Source organism: Capsicum annuum, chromosome 1 (genome assembly GCF_002878395.1).
Source record: "Capsicum annuum cultivar UCD-10X-F1 chromosome 1, UCD10Xv1.1, whole genome shotgun sequence".
Classification (NCBI taxonomy): domain Eukaryota; kingdom Viridiplantae; phylum Streptophyta; class Magnoliopsida; order Solanales; family Solanaceae; genus Capsicum; species Capsicum annuum.
This window is the reverse complement of record NC_061111.1, coordinates 232,592,064-232,608,312: the sequence shown is the minus strand read 5'-3', so window position 1 is coordinate 232,608,312 and position 16,249 is coordinate 232,592,064. Positions and strand designations below refer to the sequence as shown.

The following is a 16,249-nucleotide window of genomic DNA, read 5'->3' as shown; positions in this document are numbered from 1 at the left end:
TATCGGGTGTGGAAAACTGTCTTTGGAATATCACACTCCCTAACTTTAAGCTGGTGATAATCGGATCTCAAGTCTATTTTTGAGAAGTAACTGGCACCTTGTAGCTGATCAAACAGGTCATCAATTCTAGGATGAGGGTACTTGTTCTTGATTGTGACCTTGTTAAGCTGACGATAGTCAATGCACATCCGCAATGAACCATCTTTCTTTCGCACGAACAGAATGGGTGCACCCCAAGGAGATATGCTAGGCCTTATGAAACCCTTATCTAGAAGATCTTTGAGTTGCTCTTTCAACTCCTTAAGTTCTGCGGGGGCCATACGATAGAGTAATAGGAATAGGCTGCATGTCGGGGAGAAGATCAATTCTAAACTCTATCTCTCTATCGGGAGGTACCCCTGGGAGATCTTCTGGAAAAACATCGCAAAACTCATTAACAATGTTGATCAACTGAATGGTCGGAGTCTCAAACTTAGTATCTTTAACTCCAACCAAATGATAGATGCAACCCTTGGATATCAATTTCCTAGCTTTAAGATAGGCTATGAAATGACTCCTTGGAGATACAGAACTTTCGGACCACTCAAAGGCTGATTTATTGGGAAACTGAAACTTGACTACACTGCTACGACAGTCTATAGACGCATAACAAGAGTGAAGCCAATCCATACCCAAAATCAACCATGTCTAGCTCAATCAAATCTGCAAATGTTACTGTGTGAAGGACAGTGATAGGACACTTCTTATAAACTTGCTTAGCAATAACAGGTTCACCTATAGGAGTAGAAACTATAAAAGGCTCAGGAATCTTTTCAGAATTGATCTCAAAATTCACAGCCACTAACGAAGTCACATAAGAAAGACTTGACCCAGGGTCCATCAACACATACATATCAAAATAAAATACATAGAACGTACAAGTAACAACATCTGGTGAATCCTCCTACTCCTGGTGGGGTGGTATAGCATAAAAGCAATTTTGGCGCTGACCACCGGCAGTACTAGATGAGGCACCCTGAAGAGGAGTAGGACAAACCAAAGGGGCTGGAGTACTAATATCCTGACTCTGGGGACGAACATCACGGCTCCCTTGTCTAGTATATGGGCAATCCCTAAATTTGTAGCCCAACTTACCGTAACCAAAGCAACCCCTCTGATCGACTAAGCACTCACCGGGATGGTCCCTACTGTACTTTGGACATGGGGGAGAACGAGGTCTGTTACTCACACTATCCTGAGATCTGGACACAGTAGGTCTATTACCCTGCTCCTGCCTGACTCTGGATGTGGGAGCACTAGCTGATGACAGTGCTGGCACAAAAGAACGGCTCTGAAACTGAGGGAGGATCCTTGCAGAAAATCTACTCTAACTATACCCCTGCTTCTCTGATCTGACTCTCTTATTCCCTCTTACTCTTTCCCTCTCTTTCACCTTGTCTGCTTCAATCTACTGAGCAGGTATCTTTAATCTAGAAAGATCCATGTCCCTATTGAGCATAGAGGACCTACACTCTTTCACAACATAACTCGATGCGCCAGTCAAAAACTTACTCATACTGGTCCTGGAATCAGCCATCATACCGGGAGCATACTTAGACAACTGGTTGAATTTAAGACAATACTTCTTAACTGTTATAGAGCCTTGTCTCAAGTTCATAAATTCTTTTAGTTTTGCTTCCCTCAGCTCCGGGGGAAAGAATCAGTCTAAGAACACATCCTGGAACAACTGCCAAGTCATGGGAGCGGCATCCTCCCCTTTACTCTTCCTCCACAGCTCCACCTAATCATAAGCAACATCTTTCAAGCGATAGGAAGCTAGCTCCATACTTTCTTCCTCTGTTACATGCATAATTTAGGTGATCTTTTTCACCTCATCAAGATACAGGGGGTCTTCACCTGCCCTTGACCCATAAAACTCTGGCGGATTTATCTGCATAAAATCCCAAACTTGAGCTGTTGTAGAATTACCTTCTTACGAAGGTAGAACAACATCCTGAACATTGTCCTGAGCATTGGCGGTAACTGCCTGGGCAAGCGCCTGAAAAGCTGCCTAAAATTTGGTATAAGTCACTGTCTCATTTAAAGAATCAACGGGTTGAGGTCGTTCGTTGTTTCTGCGAGCACTACGAGGAGGCATTTTCTGTCATAAGAGATTACGAATTAATAGTAGAGAGAAACAGTCATAGGCACAAAAGACTTTTGAAAGAGAAAAATGACTTTTCCTAAAACGTCCAGCAGTCTCTTGCTCATAGATGTGGCGTGCTACACACCGATGATCAAAACTCTATGTAATGCAGCTTGCCAGACTCCCTAGGACTCTTTTAAATCTTAGGATCTGATACCAAGCTTATAACGCCCCAAGATCCCATCCCAAGATGTCACACGGTGCTTAAGGCCTCACGCGGCCTTAAGATAACCCTCTAAGCCTGTCATCACTTGTATAACTCACTATGACAATAATCAAGCTGTAATAAGGAAGAATAGTCATGTCATAAACATATGGAATACGAAGAGATACTATCCTGTACAATCAAAATACAAAAGTTCTGTACATACTGGTACTCTAGTCTGACAAAGCCTCTACTACATAAAACTGAGGAGCCATTGGGACAGATCCCTAACTGACTCGTACTGAACTGAGAATAAAAAACCCTCTACTATTAAGACAAAAATTAGGTACATAGGTCCTTGAACCATGAGGACTCACCAACTGAACGAATGTAGATGGAGGTACTCGAAGATCACTGTCGCTGCTGAGACTGAGCACCTGAACCTACATCACAAGAAAATGTAGAACACAGAAGAGTATGGGAATCAGTACTTGGGAATGTACTGAGTATGTGGGGGTGGATGCAACATTTTAAATAATATCATAAATGTATAAGAAAATCATGCATGCTAATAATAATTCCTCCCTTCGCTTGAATTATCTGAAACATTATTCCCATAAGTCATCAGTAATAACGCATGCTTCATAAATCTCATAAATCATTTAACTCAACTCAAACTCTTTGACTCATGACTTAGAGTGACTCGGTAACTCAAGGTACTCAAATCATTATGGACTAGGGAGTTTCTTATAATCGACATAACTACACCATATGAGTCGCATGGAGTCCAATGATTTTCTCTCCTAAGGAGAGAAATCCACATTGGCAGGGGTGTCGAACTCTTGCCAAGGGGTACAACCTCAATTTCTCAATCACAATCCCATACTCGGCCTCTGGACCACAATCATCAATATCAATCCTACAGTGGCACATAGTTTTGGGGAAATACCACATTTTCTGCTCGGTGCTAAATACTCCTCCCAAACTCAGCTCAGAACGCGTTAGGAAATCCACCTTAATCAATATCAACTCATGGGTCTATTATAAAGACCATAACATAAATATATATCTCGTCTGTAAATCATAAACATCTTGTGGATTTCTAACTCGACTCAACTCAACACAATCTTTCTCAACCTCAAGTACATTTGCTTATCAAATCATTTCAAATATCAAAAGTTTCAAGGGAACATCACAGGACTCATTCTTGACTCGCAAGTTCAATATCAATATGTATTCAATAATTAACTTCTCATGGAAGGCTTAAATTATGACACTTATCTCAACTCATTCGGAAATCATCAATTCATAATAAGAATATTCAACTCATAGCATAAATCCTCAATTCAAGAAATATGATGGTAAATATATCATAATATCAAACTTAATCAACTCAAATCTCATAAATCATTAATAGAGAATTTTGAGTGTAATCCCACTTTGCAAATTCATGTAAATCAATAATAGAAATTAAATCTTTAGGCACAAGAACGAAAAGAGTGTTCTTGTTCAAACCCCACATACCTTGATTATGGATTGGAATGAAGAAACTTGTTATAGACTCCTTTTCCACTTCTTGAGTTAGGGTTCTTGATGTTTTTGACTTAGGTACCTTGAATCTTGAACCAATTTGTGAAATTTATGTTTGGATTCTTGATGTTCTTGGAAGATTTGGATTGGATTTTAAGAGAGAAACCCTAGTATTCTTGATGAAATGGAAGAAGAATGAAGTTTTCTTCTTTACATAGATATATATAGAGGGTCAAAATCAGTGAAAAAGACCAAAATACCCTTTCAAAAATTCCCCTTAATTGCTAAAAAAAATGACCGACGACATTCGTGATAGGCCGTCAGACCCATGATAGGCCATCATGAAATGTTGTCACAAAAGGTTCAAATTTTTGATTTTCTACCTAAGGTTGATGACATCGTCAGAAATATCATCAGAAAGTGACAACGTCATCAGAAATGGCATCAAAAACATGACATCCCGTTAGAAATGTTGTCAGCCTTTTCTAGATTGATATGCTGGAGTAAAATGGGTATAACTCTTTGCTCCAATATCATATTTTGATGAAATTTGTATCGTTGGAAAGCTAATTCAATTATATGTCTGTTGATAGGTCATGATATCAAAAATTTCAAGTATAATGAAAGATATGCTCATTTGAAATTGACTATACCAATATCCTTCCCAAGAATTCAATCAGTAAGTAATGTTTTTATTCACCCAATTTTTAGGACATCTTTAAGGCCTTAATACACACCATCCTTAATCAGAAAACAACCCAAAATATTATAATTTATTTCTCATGAGCTTGATTCATGGTTGCACTATTGGTTAGAGTCTCGGGGTATTACATCTTGCAATTTCAAATTTTAGATCTAGGAGAAGAAAAAGGAAAAGAAAAGATGTAGGGCTGGTTGACTTGTATGCGATTGCTGTTTTTTAAACAAAAATGTTTGAACCTCCCATACACATCATTTCTAGGTTCCCTGATTTGGGTTGTAAAGCAAACTAATCAGTAATGACTTTCTCTTTCTCGTATACTAGTGTGCCCGTGCATTGCAGATAAAACAGCTATGTTTCATAATATGTGATATAAAGAGTTATGCTTCATAGTATGTGAAACAAAAATTACATTGTTATGTTTTTAGGTTTTAAAGTACTACATATAATCATTTGTTGGTACAAATAGTGCTAGAGCTGTGGTATATTGTTGGTTAGTTGTAGAAATAACATTTTGTTGAAGACAGTGGTGGAGAACTAAGACTACCTTTTGTGAATTGAACTTCTTAAACGTCTTCTTCTTTAGGTGTTCCTTTCCAGATAATAGAAACCAAATAGTAACATAGTATGTTCCTTTGCAGCGAAGGCAGTTTTAAGGCCTATTTCGTCTATTGTTCCATTATCTTGAGCAACTTCTATAAAAAAAAATTTGTTTAGAGCAGATAGCCTAACAATTCTCAACTAATACATGAAACAACATGAGAAATTAGGAAAATGGGGGGTCCTATTCATCAGTAAGCAAGTAGATGATATTATTATTATTATTATTATGCAATCTCAAATCAACAAACTATTGAGAGAAACCAAATAATTAAGTTAAGTTACAAAATTCAATTTTACATGATACCATTATTATCTTGAAACATGCTTGTAAACAAACTTCTATGTTATTCTTGTCAAGAGAATTGGCAAGACTGCAACTGTTAATGATATCAAGAATTTAGCGAAGAGCAGGGGAATAATAGGGTAAGGAGTGTAACGTGAAGGTTTTTTCCTTGAATAATACGAATTCCTAAAGATTTAGTCGACTTAATCCTTATAGGAACAATATGAATGTGATACTTGTTGAAACCTAAATTTAAAAAATCAGAGATAAATTAAAAAACAACCTCGAAATTATAGTTGTCCATGAAACTTCATTTCTATCGAGTTTTGTCAAGCTTTTCTCATTCAAGATTTGCAGTAATAAAATAATTATGTACAACTAAGTTAAATCTATCAAATTCATTCAACATATGATTAAATTCTTTGAACAATTAGTCTCTTTTTTGTGAAGTCATTCACAATGGAGACAATCTTGGTCTCTTTTTTGTGAAGTCATTCACAATGGAGACAATCTTGTGTACATTATCTTTCAAGTTTTCTTTTGAATTGGATAAGAGAGACCTGATAATACTTCTCATTTTCAAATCTCTAAATTTTTGTTGCTTCTTTACTTCAGTTTAAAATTTTTCTAGATGTTTTGCTCGTCTTGCTTGGGTTTACAAATTCTTATCTACCCAAAACGGATTAGCCCAAAAAATTGGGACTTTCTAGTTGGGAAACAACATTACACTTACCATAATTAGCCAAATAGAGAAAATGAGATTACCTATACGTTCAATACTGAAACGTCAGTTATTCCTTTGTATTTCTAATTATTAGGAAACTTGGAAACCTAGTGAAATCTTATTTTTATCTTCTGTATCTATGTAAAACTTAAAGGATATAATTTAAATTGCTTTCTCACAGCAACTACACTTTTCAAGACCATTCTTACACCAATCGACATTGTATCCCTGGTAACTAAACTATACTGAGTTCCAGCATCAAAACTCTCTCTTACCAACTCTTATACCTACAGTAGTATGAAGAAAACTACTTGAAAAGTCCAAAGGCCATTTCAGGCTTCGGAAACACTTCCTACTTCAAATGAACTCATTAATATCATCATAATTTCTCCAAGCTGAATGAGGAGCAGTGCCACTTCTACTCCTCTCAACTTCACCCTTAATTATTACATAAATGAGAGTAATAACTTTATTTAAGAACCAAATTGCTCATAAGTGGAAGGAATAAAAGGGTGTCCAGTGTTCTCATCAAAGTGACCATCAAGAATGTAATTTAGCTCCAAAACCATATGATGATATATATAACACAAACATTCAGGAGCAAAACAAAGATTTGCAGTCTCACCCCAAACCAATAAATATAGACATACATACAACAACTCACGATGATAAGAATTAAGATTTTTCCCATTGTAAATGTATATCTATATATACATCTTATGTTCTTCTTATCTTGCACTAATAGTAGTTTTCTTTGTTTCCTCTCTTTGGACCTGGTTACCTACTAATTTTCTGTGATTATGTAGGGGAGGCTAAGTTACTTGACCAGCATGTAGTATATTTAATATATACATCAATTTGTAGTTTTCTTGTAAACTGATAGAGATAAGTTACCTGCTATAAAAAGGATTTTCCTCAAAATTATCACAGATTTTTTCAACTGTGTAAACAATAAGTCCAAAATCGAGGTTATGGAGCCAAACCTGCAACATGGAAGATTTCAATTACAAAAATAAAACCAAGGATTAACCTATTATAACAGTGATTACTTGATACGACAACAACAGCAAGCACTACTTTTTCTTGTTACATTGCTTTCTTGAATACATATAGTTGTAACTTTTGAGTAGCTAAATCATTGTGTTTAAGACATTCATTACACAGAAGGTTGTTATTTTTCATAATGAAAAATCCATTTATTCTTTTGGTATCATAATTTTCTATAGGAATTTAGTAGTTTGAAAGAGCTTTTACCAGAACATACTGAGTCTTCAAATGCCTGATGTAAGCCAGTTGTGTCTTCTAAATATCTGAATATGTTTGAAAGAGAAGATAGTTCAGTAATTTGTATTCTTTCAATATGGAATAGTGATGAACTAAAGAACGAAATGTATTAGATTGTATATCAAGAAAATGACTGACCTATTGGACCGTTGGAAGAAGTAGATCTTTTTTTTTTGCTTCTTGTTTCCTTCTTTAATATGGAATGTGGATGGTGCAGGAAGAGAGGGCATGATGTTTCATTTTTCAGTACAGGATAAAATGTGAACTTTCCCAGAGATTGTATGATCAGTGCGGGAAACCACTTTTTTCTCTTGAATTCTGAACAGATTCTGATTCCGTCTCATTTCAGCATGTTGCATTGATTGGAACTCATTCTGTGGAAAAAGATATTTAATTTTTACGTTTGTTGAATAATTATGTCGATGTGTATTTTTTGTTGTAGGTTGTGTTTTGGTAGCATGTTGTAGTCTTCGTCGTTCAAAAAGTGCTTTTTTCTATTTAGATGGCATTTCTTTGTAAGAAATACGATGTCGAAGATTTTTCTTCATTTGAGTATTAGTCATTTTTATTTTTATTGGAGACATTTGATTTCACAATGGTTTTGTTTTATATTTTGTTTTTAATTCCTACAAACAAAATATAGGGTTACACAATAGGATTAAAAATCAAATAGAACAAATTTAGGTTATATAATTGGAAACATAAGATGATCGTGTGAATTAAATACGAAAAAGTAGAATAAGAAGATAATTCATTTGAGTGAAATAAGTAAAATATTACCTTCTGTTGAAACACTGTACAATAGTGAAAGTAAGGAGTTTGTGTACAAAAGTTACAACTGCAAAGCATGAAAAACAAATAAGATTTGAAGACTATTAACATTCTTTATTAAAAAGTTGTTTCTATAATGAAACTTATAAAAGTTTGTACAATCTATTGTAAAAAATTGAATTCATCTTAGTTATTGCTATTTAAATATCTATAAATGAAATTATCAGGTTTTTACTTATAGTAGTACATATTAACATTCCTTAAACGTAACTGAATATGTTGGAGATAATAAGAATCTGTAACATAAATGATACTTACATTTGATAATGGAAACATTACCTACTAAGTGAAAGATTGTACAACAACAGAAATAAAGATTTTGCGTACAAAAGCTGCAACTGCGAAGAAAACAAAGGAAATAAGAATTAAAGCCTATTAACATTCTTTATTTAAAATATCTCTTTTTATGTATAGAAATTATTTAGTAAACAAATAAACCAGCTAAAGCCAAGCTAAAGGACACGTTTATCTATTATGCTCTAAAATTACTCAATAGCATAATGGGGAAATGCTTTTAAATTCAACATGTTTAAACTTTTGAAACTATAGGAGATGATTAAACTTGTTTGTAATACTCCTATTACACACTAATCTTTAATATATAGGCTAGATTTACAAATGAACTTGCTCATCCAAGTCTTTGTACCAAAAAGGTGATTGGCAACAGTGGTAAATAATGAGCTGCACCAATGCATTTCATCATGCGAGTTACTCCCTTGTTCACTGTCCTTCCCAGGTTCCATATTTCCTCTATTTCTAACTATTGGAGCGCAAAAATATTTTGGAAGAAATGGTTCTAAAATAAAAATACAAGGAAGAAGGGAGGGTTCTGATGTAGAGAGATGGGAAATTTTTTTATTTCCATACTTCTTTTACATGATTCATTGTTTCATAGTTCATTTTACACGTCAATGACGATTGTTAGTCTTGCACAGTACGCCGGATTGGAGTGTTTATAAGACAAAGAAGTGTCTAAATGGTTACTGGAAAGTTAAAGTATCTACTTGGGGGATTGACTTTTATAGTGTAACATTTCATTAATCTGATAAAATTAGTTATAGCAAAGCTATATCATAGCTCAAAATGTATTGTTAAGAGGGGCTCAGCTTTTTATACTTGCGTAGCTTATCTTTTATTGTTCTTAGTCTTAGGTTCTAGTTATCGGTGATAGCCGATGACATGATTTCCTAATGATAATTGGAAAGTAACATCTTGATGGAACTCTAAAACTAATTAAGTGTTAAAATTAACATCAATCAATTGTTCTGAGAGTAGTTTTAAATTCCCAGATCACGCCAACAACTTCAAGAAAGGGGGAAAAAGGTCATTAGTTCTAAGATTCTTGCAAGAATTAATATGATGAAAAAACTACTAATACTTATTCAACCAATAGTTATTATCTTAGGGAATCACTCTTTGAAAAGGCAGTGTGTATATACCCTGATAGAGCACTGTAAACTCTCAGTCCCTCACAAGATTATAGTCAATTTCATATATTGCATAATTCTTCAGTTAACCATCAAATCTTGAAGCAATAAAAGCATCGCAGAACTTAAAACATAACTAACCAACTAACTGAGTTACATAGAATGACAATATTGAATAACAAAAGCATCACATGAACAACAAAAGCATCACGCAGGTATAAACGTAGACAACAAGCTAAGCTACTAAGAACAATAGCAACATCACACAATTAAAAACTTAATCGAGTCTCAAACGAACTACCTATGTGCACAACTAGCTCTTCAATAACAAAAGGATGTGTCATTTTTTGATCAAATTATGTACATAAGAAAAAGTTATGTAAGGCCAAATGGTGTCCTTAGCCTACCAAAACACGTGGAAATAATAGTCACCACATTATTTTGTATACTCTAAGAGGTAATTCAAGTAGTTGTTTCCGATAAGGTGTTAGTACAGAGACGACATCTCAAAAATTCTCAGAAATAATGTTGGTTGGAAACAAAATTGAAATTTTAGCACTTCTGGAAGTAGATGCTTTGGTAGCCTTCAGATTATTTGAAATATTCAAGTTATCACATATGAGGAAACAACTTCGGTAGGGATAATAGACCCAAACTTTCATTCCACATGGCTTGCTTAACAACTTATGCAAACGTAGAATTATTGTCAACCTACCAAACCTAAGCCAAGTTGCTCCAACTATTTCAAATTTTGTAGGGTGAATGTACTGCTAGAGCATCAAATATTCATATTGTTGGCTTTCATTATACAGAGCAACTGACAGCAAGATGAAGAAATTATTTTACGTTGCTAATAACATTTTCTTTTTAATTGCTACTGAATATAGAATCTAAAATGAATTTCTAGGTATCAGTTAAATACCAAAAAAGCAATAAACACACATTTCATATTGATTCTGAAAGTGATCTACTTGGATAAAGGTGGAAATGGAGTTGTACTTGATCTGCTACATTAAGATTTTCACTTGACAATTAGCATCAAATGGTACTCCTTCTTTGATTTACAATGGTTCGTTATTAAAAATGTCATTGTTATTATATTCGTTTCTACTTTCTTTATAGATTATAATCAATATTGTTATGGTTGTTACACCTAATATTTCTTTTGGATGTCTTCCTTATGTTTTAGTATAGTAATTAGTAATTTTAAATTCTTTGTTTTTATATTCTTCAAAGAAATGAAAACATTCCTCGAAGATTTATATTGGTGAGATAGCAGAGCGGTCAAATATGCAAAGGTGTAGGTCAAGCTACTATCTAAACTGTAATGTAAAAAGCTTGGTACTCAATGATTCCTTTGTTTTTTTCCAGGTTTAATGACTTTTGATGAACAAGAAATATCGTTAGATTGTAAGTGGCTACCCATGTCTTCCTTCTTTAAGTTTTTTCTCTTCAATTCCATTTCATCAGCTCGTTGTGAGGATGGTCGGGATGAATTGGTTGAGCTTAAGCTGAGCGTCCAAAAAAAATAGTTTCTCTACCTTCACAAGTTAGGAAGCTTTTGGTAAATATAATATTCATCAGTATTGGTATCCTCAAGGAATAACAACATATTATATCTCAGAACCAACATAGTTAGAATCAACTTTATAAAACATTGCTATCTATGTCACTCTATCCAGACCGGTGTCAAACGAATTACCTATGTGCACAGCCAACTCTTCAATAACAAAAGGACGTGCTAACTTAGCAACTGATTACTTGGTGGGGATTCCGAGTGAAGATACTACATTCAAAGTTGGAGTAAAAATTTCTTCTAGATTATGTTTGTTTATGATATCGACATTCCCTTAAGAGGAGATACACAATAACTTTATAGATGAATTCACCAATAGAAATCAATACCATAACAATAACAAAATCCTCAATTTTTTTCTTAACAGAAGTTAGAGAACCAAAAATCCCAAAAGTTAAGGAAACTAAAATCAATCAAAATCCCTAATTTTTTTCTTAGCAGAAGTAAAGGAAGCAAAAATCAATGAAAATCTATTCACTAATAGAAATGAAACTCAACAATTCTGTTCTAATTTTTCCATAACTATTTTTATCTTTTGATAGCAAGAAGAGAAGGTCAAAAGAATTTACTAATAGTTCATGCTGAGAACATTGAATAACTCCAATCAAATGTGGATATAAAGCTTCAAGTTCAATAAGAAATTGTCAAAAGTAATTGAAACTATTACTCCTACTACACACTGATCTTTAATCTTCAAATTCGGTATAACTCACCAGAAGTGTAAGGCAAAATCTATGGAAACCCCAAGTTCTCAGGTCTCGTCTTCCAAAATTTTCACAGGTATTTTCTCTTCTTTTTTAAGAACACAAAAGAGTAGTAATGAAAGGCCAAATTAGTGAACAGGTGGATACAATGGTGATCACATATCTATATACCAAGCTTAGAAAAAACCCTTCATTTTAAGAGTAATTACGGAAGTACCATTAATATAAGACAAAATAGTAGTACCCAAGTTCTCACTTATATATAGGAGTAATAATAAGAGGCAGTTGAAGCAGCTTCCAGTCATTTTGCTGCCGATTGAAAGTTGTTTGTTTTGTGATTTTACTATATTATTTTTAAATAATTATTATATGTTATTTATGAATTAATAAATTAATAATATTTAATAAAAAATAAAATAGACATTTATAACATGTCTTCTTTAGTTGCTTCAATCGTAATTTTACTGTATCGCCCATAATTAATTTTATTATATGTCATTTATGTATTAAAAAATTAATAATATTTAATAAAAAATTAAAATAGAGATTTATAACATGTTTGCTTCAGCTATGTTGGACAATAAAATTCTCGAGACCGAAAATAATAATTGAGATAAGAAAAATACTGCAACAATCGATTTATTGATTTTAATAAGTGAGTGTTACAATCTTTATGATTCCTCTGATTCACCTTTTCAACTATAAATTCAAGGGTTTCGAGCTTGATCTTGAACTTTAACTTGAACTTGACGGATTTGATCTTGCTTGTGCTTGAATCCAAGGGCTTGTAGCTTGTTCTTGAATCTAGCGGTCTTGATCTTGAACTTGAACTTGATGTAAAGACTTGATAAACTTGATCTCACCTTGTACTTGAATTCAAGGGCGTTTGAGCTTGTTCTTGAATCTTGTAGTCTTGATCTTGAAGCTTGAACTTGTTCTTGAATCTTGAACTCTTGATCTTAAAATCTTGAGCTTGTTCTTGAACCTTGAACTCTTGATCTTGAAATCTTGAGCTTGTTCTTGAATTTGTAGAGAAATCTGCTGCTTTGATCCCGAGCTCTCTCTTGATTCTTGTTAAACTTGTTGGTCCCTTTTCTGAATTATGAGGCCCCTATTTATAGTTGTAGAAAGTAAAGAGTAATGATAAACATGAACTTACTTTGGCCAATCAGATTTAAGTGACATGACATTTCTTATGGGCTTTTAATTTACTGCATCATTTTAACACGTGGCATGGTCTCATGGGCTCCTTCACTTGACTTGGCATGCTACGTCATTTGACATGTGGCACCAAATTGGGCCTCTAGTATGCGATGACATCTTGGGCTTGCTAAAGTGGGTTTAATCATTTGTAGCCTAAATTAATGGGTTAGCCCAATTGAGGTTTTTAATTAAATCCATATGTGTTTGGACTTAACTAATTAATCCAATTATATTAATCCACAATATTTATTTGGGATTAACATATTTTAAATTTAATATTATCCAAATTTTTTATGAATTTATATTTCATAAAATTTCATTTTCCACAGAATGCCCCCTACTTCAAGAATTGTCGAAATAACAATTTGTTGAAATTGAAGCTGAGTCTTGAAGTATTAATTAATGGTATGTCTTTAAAGTTCTAACTTTGAGCATTAAAAATGCCAATGACATGCCAATGATTGCATTATTTTACACAATATTGTCCAGGGGTAGTATTTTAAACAAAAATATTGTCCAGGGGTAATATTTTGTGTAAACAAAAATGTCAATGACTGCCAACTTCACTTTTAATATTTTAAGGTAACATTCACCAAGGCTATTTGATTCATGCATGGTGTTAAAGACATAGCCGCCTAACCCAAGTGACATTCCCATATTTGCATGAGATTACTGCAATTCCCTTTCTTTTGTTTTCCAAATTTATATGGGATTCGAGAACTAACGTCGTTTGTACTAGTACTAATACTAGAGTCCTATTTGGATTGGATTTTATGAATCCTATTTGACTCAAATTTGAGCTCTTATCAGCCGATACCCACCGCCTTTAGACATTTATAAATACCAATGATCTTGCACTTGTTGTGGCATAATTTCAAGAGCATAGCAGGAGCTTCAAGTTCATCCAGCACGTTCAAGCTTCCACGACGAGGTATTCCTTTCCTCCCTTTCTTTTATTTTCTTTATTTTTTTCTCTTTGCGCTACTAGATCCCCTCTTTATTTGCTCAAAATAATGTTTTTCATGCAAAGGCGATAATTATATGGTGCAAAGGGATGACTACTCGTCCCCTCCATAAGAAAGGTAATTTCATGATAATTTTATGGCGCGTAGGGATGTATTTTCGTCCCCGCCATACGAAAAAGTAAAAGGTAATTTTATGGTAGACTTATGGCAAAAGGTAAAAGGTAACTTCATGGTAATCTTGTGGAATGTAGAGATGGCTACTCGTCCCCACCATAAGAAAGGTAACTTTATGATTATTTATGGCGCATAGGGATGACTACTCATACCCGCCATAATAGATTTAAAAGGTAACCTTATAGTAATCTTACGGTGCATCGGGACGACTACTCGTCCACGCCATAAGAAAAGGTAACTTTGTGGTAATCTTATGGCGCATAGGGACGGCTTACTCATCTCTGCCATAAGAAAAGGTAACTTTATGGTAATCTTATGACGCATAGGGATGGCTACTCGTCCCCGCCATAAGAAAAAGGTAATTTCATGAAGATTGAAAGGTAAACTCAAGAAGGTTTGAAGGATTTAAAGACTTCAACTTATATATCAAAGAACCTGATGACTCTAACTTTCAAACTCTGAAAGCTTCAATATGGCAGACTTGAAGACTTCAACTTATAGTCGTAGAGCATCTGAAGACTTCAACTTGTAGACTTTGTGAACTTGCAGGTTTCAATATGGTGAAGTTGAAATCTCCAACATAAAGACTTAGTGAATTTAAAGACTTCAACTTATATGCATAGGTCATTTGAAGACTTCAACTATCAGAATTCGTGAACTTACAGGCTCTTATATGGTAACTTAAAAGCTCCAACATGAAGACTTATTGAATTTGAAGACTTCAATTTATATGCATAGGTCATTTAAAGACTTCCACTATCAGACTTTGTGAACTTGTAGGCTCCAATATGGTAACTTAAAAACTCCAACATGGAGTCTTAGTGAATTTAAAGACTTCAACTTATAGACATAAGTCATTTGAAGACTTCAACTATCAAACTTAGTGATCTTGCAGGCTCCAATATGGTAACTTGAAAGCTCCAACATGAAGACTTAGTGAATTTGAAGACTTCAACTTATATCCAAGAAGCTTATACTTCATAGGGATTTTCCCCCATTGAGTCACCAATACTTGGTGCAAGTCTGAAGATTGATGATGTTAAAAGTCTTTTAAAGACTGAATTTTTTATATGAGTGGAACATGTATTTTTTTTGAAACTCATAAAACTGAACTTAGAATAAAATTCCAAGCGCCGACGTACCTCAATAAAGAGGATCAAGTCACAACGTAGTTTTGGGGTGAGTTTTTTTTACATCCTAACTTTTGCTTAGGTCGCCTCTTTCGAGGTTTTCAACCTAGCGGATATTTTTTTTAAGCAGGTCATAGTTTATACTCTGGCGGGCCAGGAGTAGACATACAGTTTATTCTCATGCCTTAAGGAGTGTCATCTTCCTTCAAGGATAGTACTTCTTCAAGAACTTGGCATTGATGGGGCCAATCCTCACGTCATCTGCATCGACAAGCTTGCAAGCACCATTTGAATATTCCTCTTGTACAACATATGGTCCATCCCACTTTGAGGTGAATTTTTCCCCAGACTTACGAGAAGTGATGATGGGCCTTCTTACTGCAAGGACTTGATCTCCAACTTAGAAGCACCTCAAGCGAACCCTTTTGTTAAAAGAACGAGATAGCCGGGCTTGATAACATTATAGATTTTGGTGAGCCTCTAGCCTCTTCTCATCAAGATCTTCTAACTCCGCAAGACACAACTTAGAATTTTCTTTATCAGTGAGACCTTCTTGAATAGCCAGTCTTAAAGAGGGTATTTGACGCTCAAGTAGCAGGACTACTTTAACTCCAAAAGAAAGTGAGTATGGGATTGCTTGCGTCGGTGTAAGGTAAGTTGTCCTATACGCTCATAAAGCTTCTTTCATTCGCTCATGCCAGTCTCATTTGGATTTGGAGATGAGTTTCTTCAACAAGTTGCATAAAATCTTATTGAATGCTTCGATCAGGCCATTAGCGGCAGCG

General features: G+C 34.5%; 1 long non-coding RNA gene across 7 annotated transcripts; it reads right to left on the bottom strand.

Moving 5' to 3' along the window:
• Positions 1-218: 218 nt before the first annotated feature.
• Positions 219-12,223, bottom strand: LOC107840838. 7 transcript variants are annotated; one of them, XR_007053713.1, is made up of 8 exons: positions 12,002-12,175; positions 8,544-8,623; positions 8,235-8,292; positions 7,593-7,828; positions 7,425-7,480; positions 7,065-7,153; positions 2,708-2,773; positions 219-2,140 (listed from the first exon to the last, which is right to left on the bottom strand). It is a non-coding gene; the product is annotated as an uncharacterized LOC107840838 (long non-coding RNA). The 7 variants fall into 7 exon arrangements; XR_007053714.1 differs by lacking the exon at positions 219-2,140 and adding an exon at positions 5,108-5,255 and having other exon boundaries at positions 2,469-2,773; positions 12,002-12,177; XR_007053715.1 differs by lacking the exons at positions 219-2,140; positions 2,708-2,773 and adding exons at positions 4,897-5,255; positions 11,135-11,253 and having other exon boundaries at positions 12,002-12,179.
• Between the last annotated feature and the right edge of the window lie 4,026 nt (positions 12,224-16,249).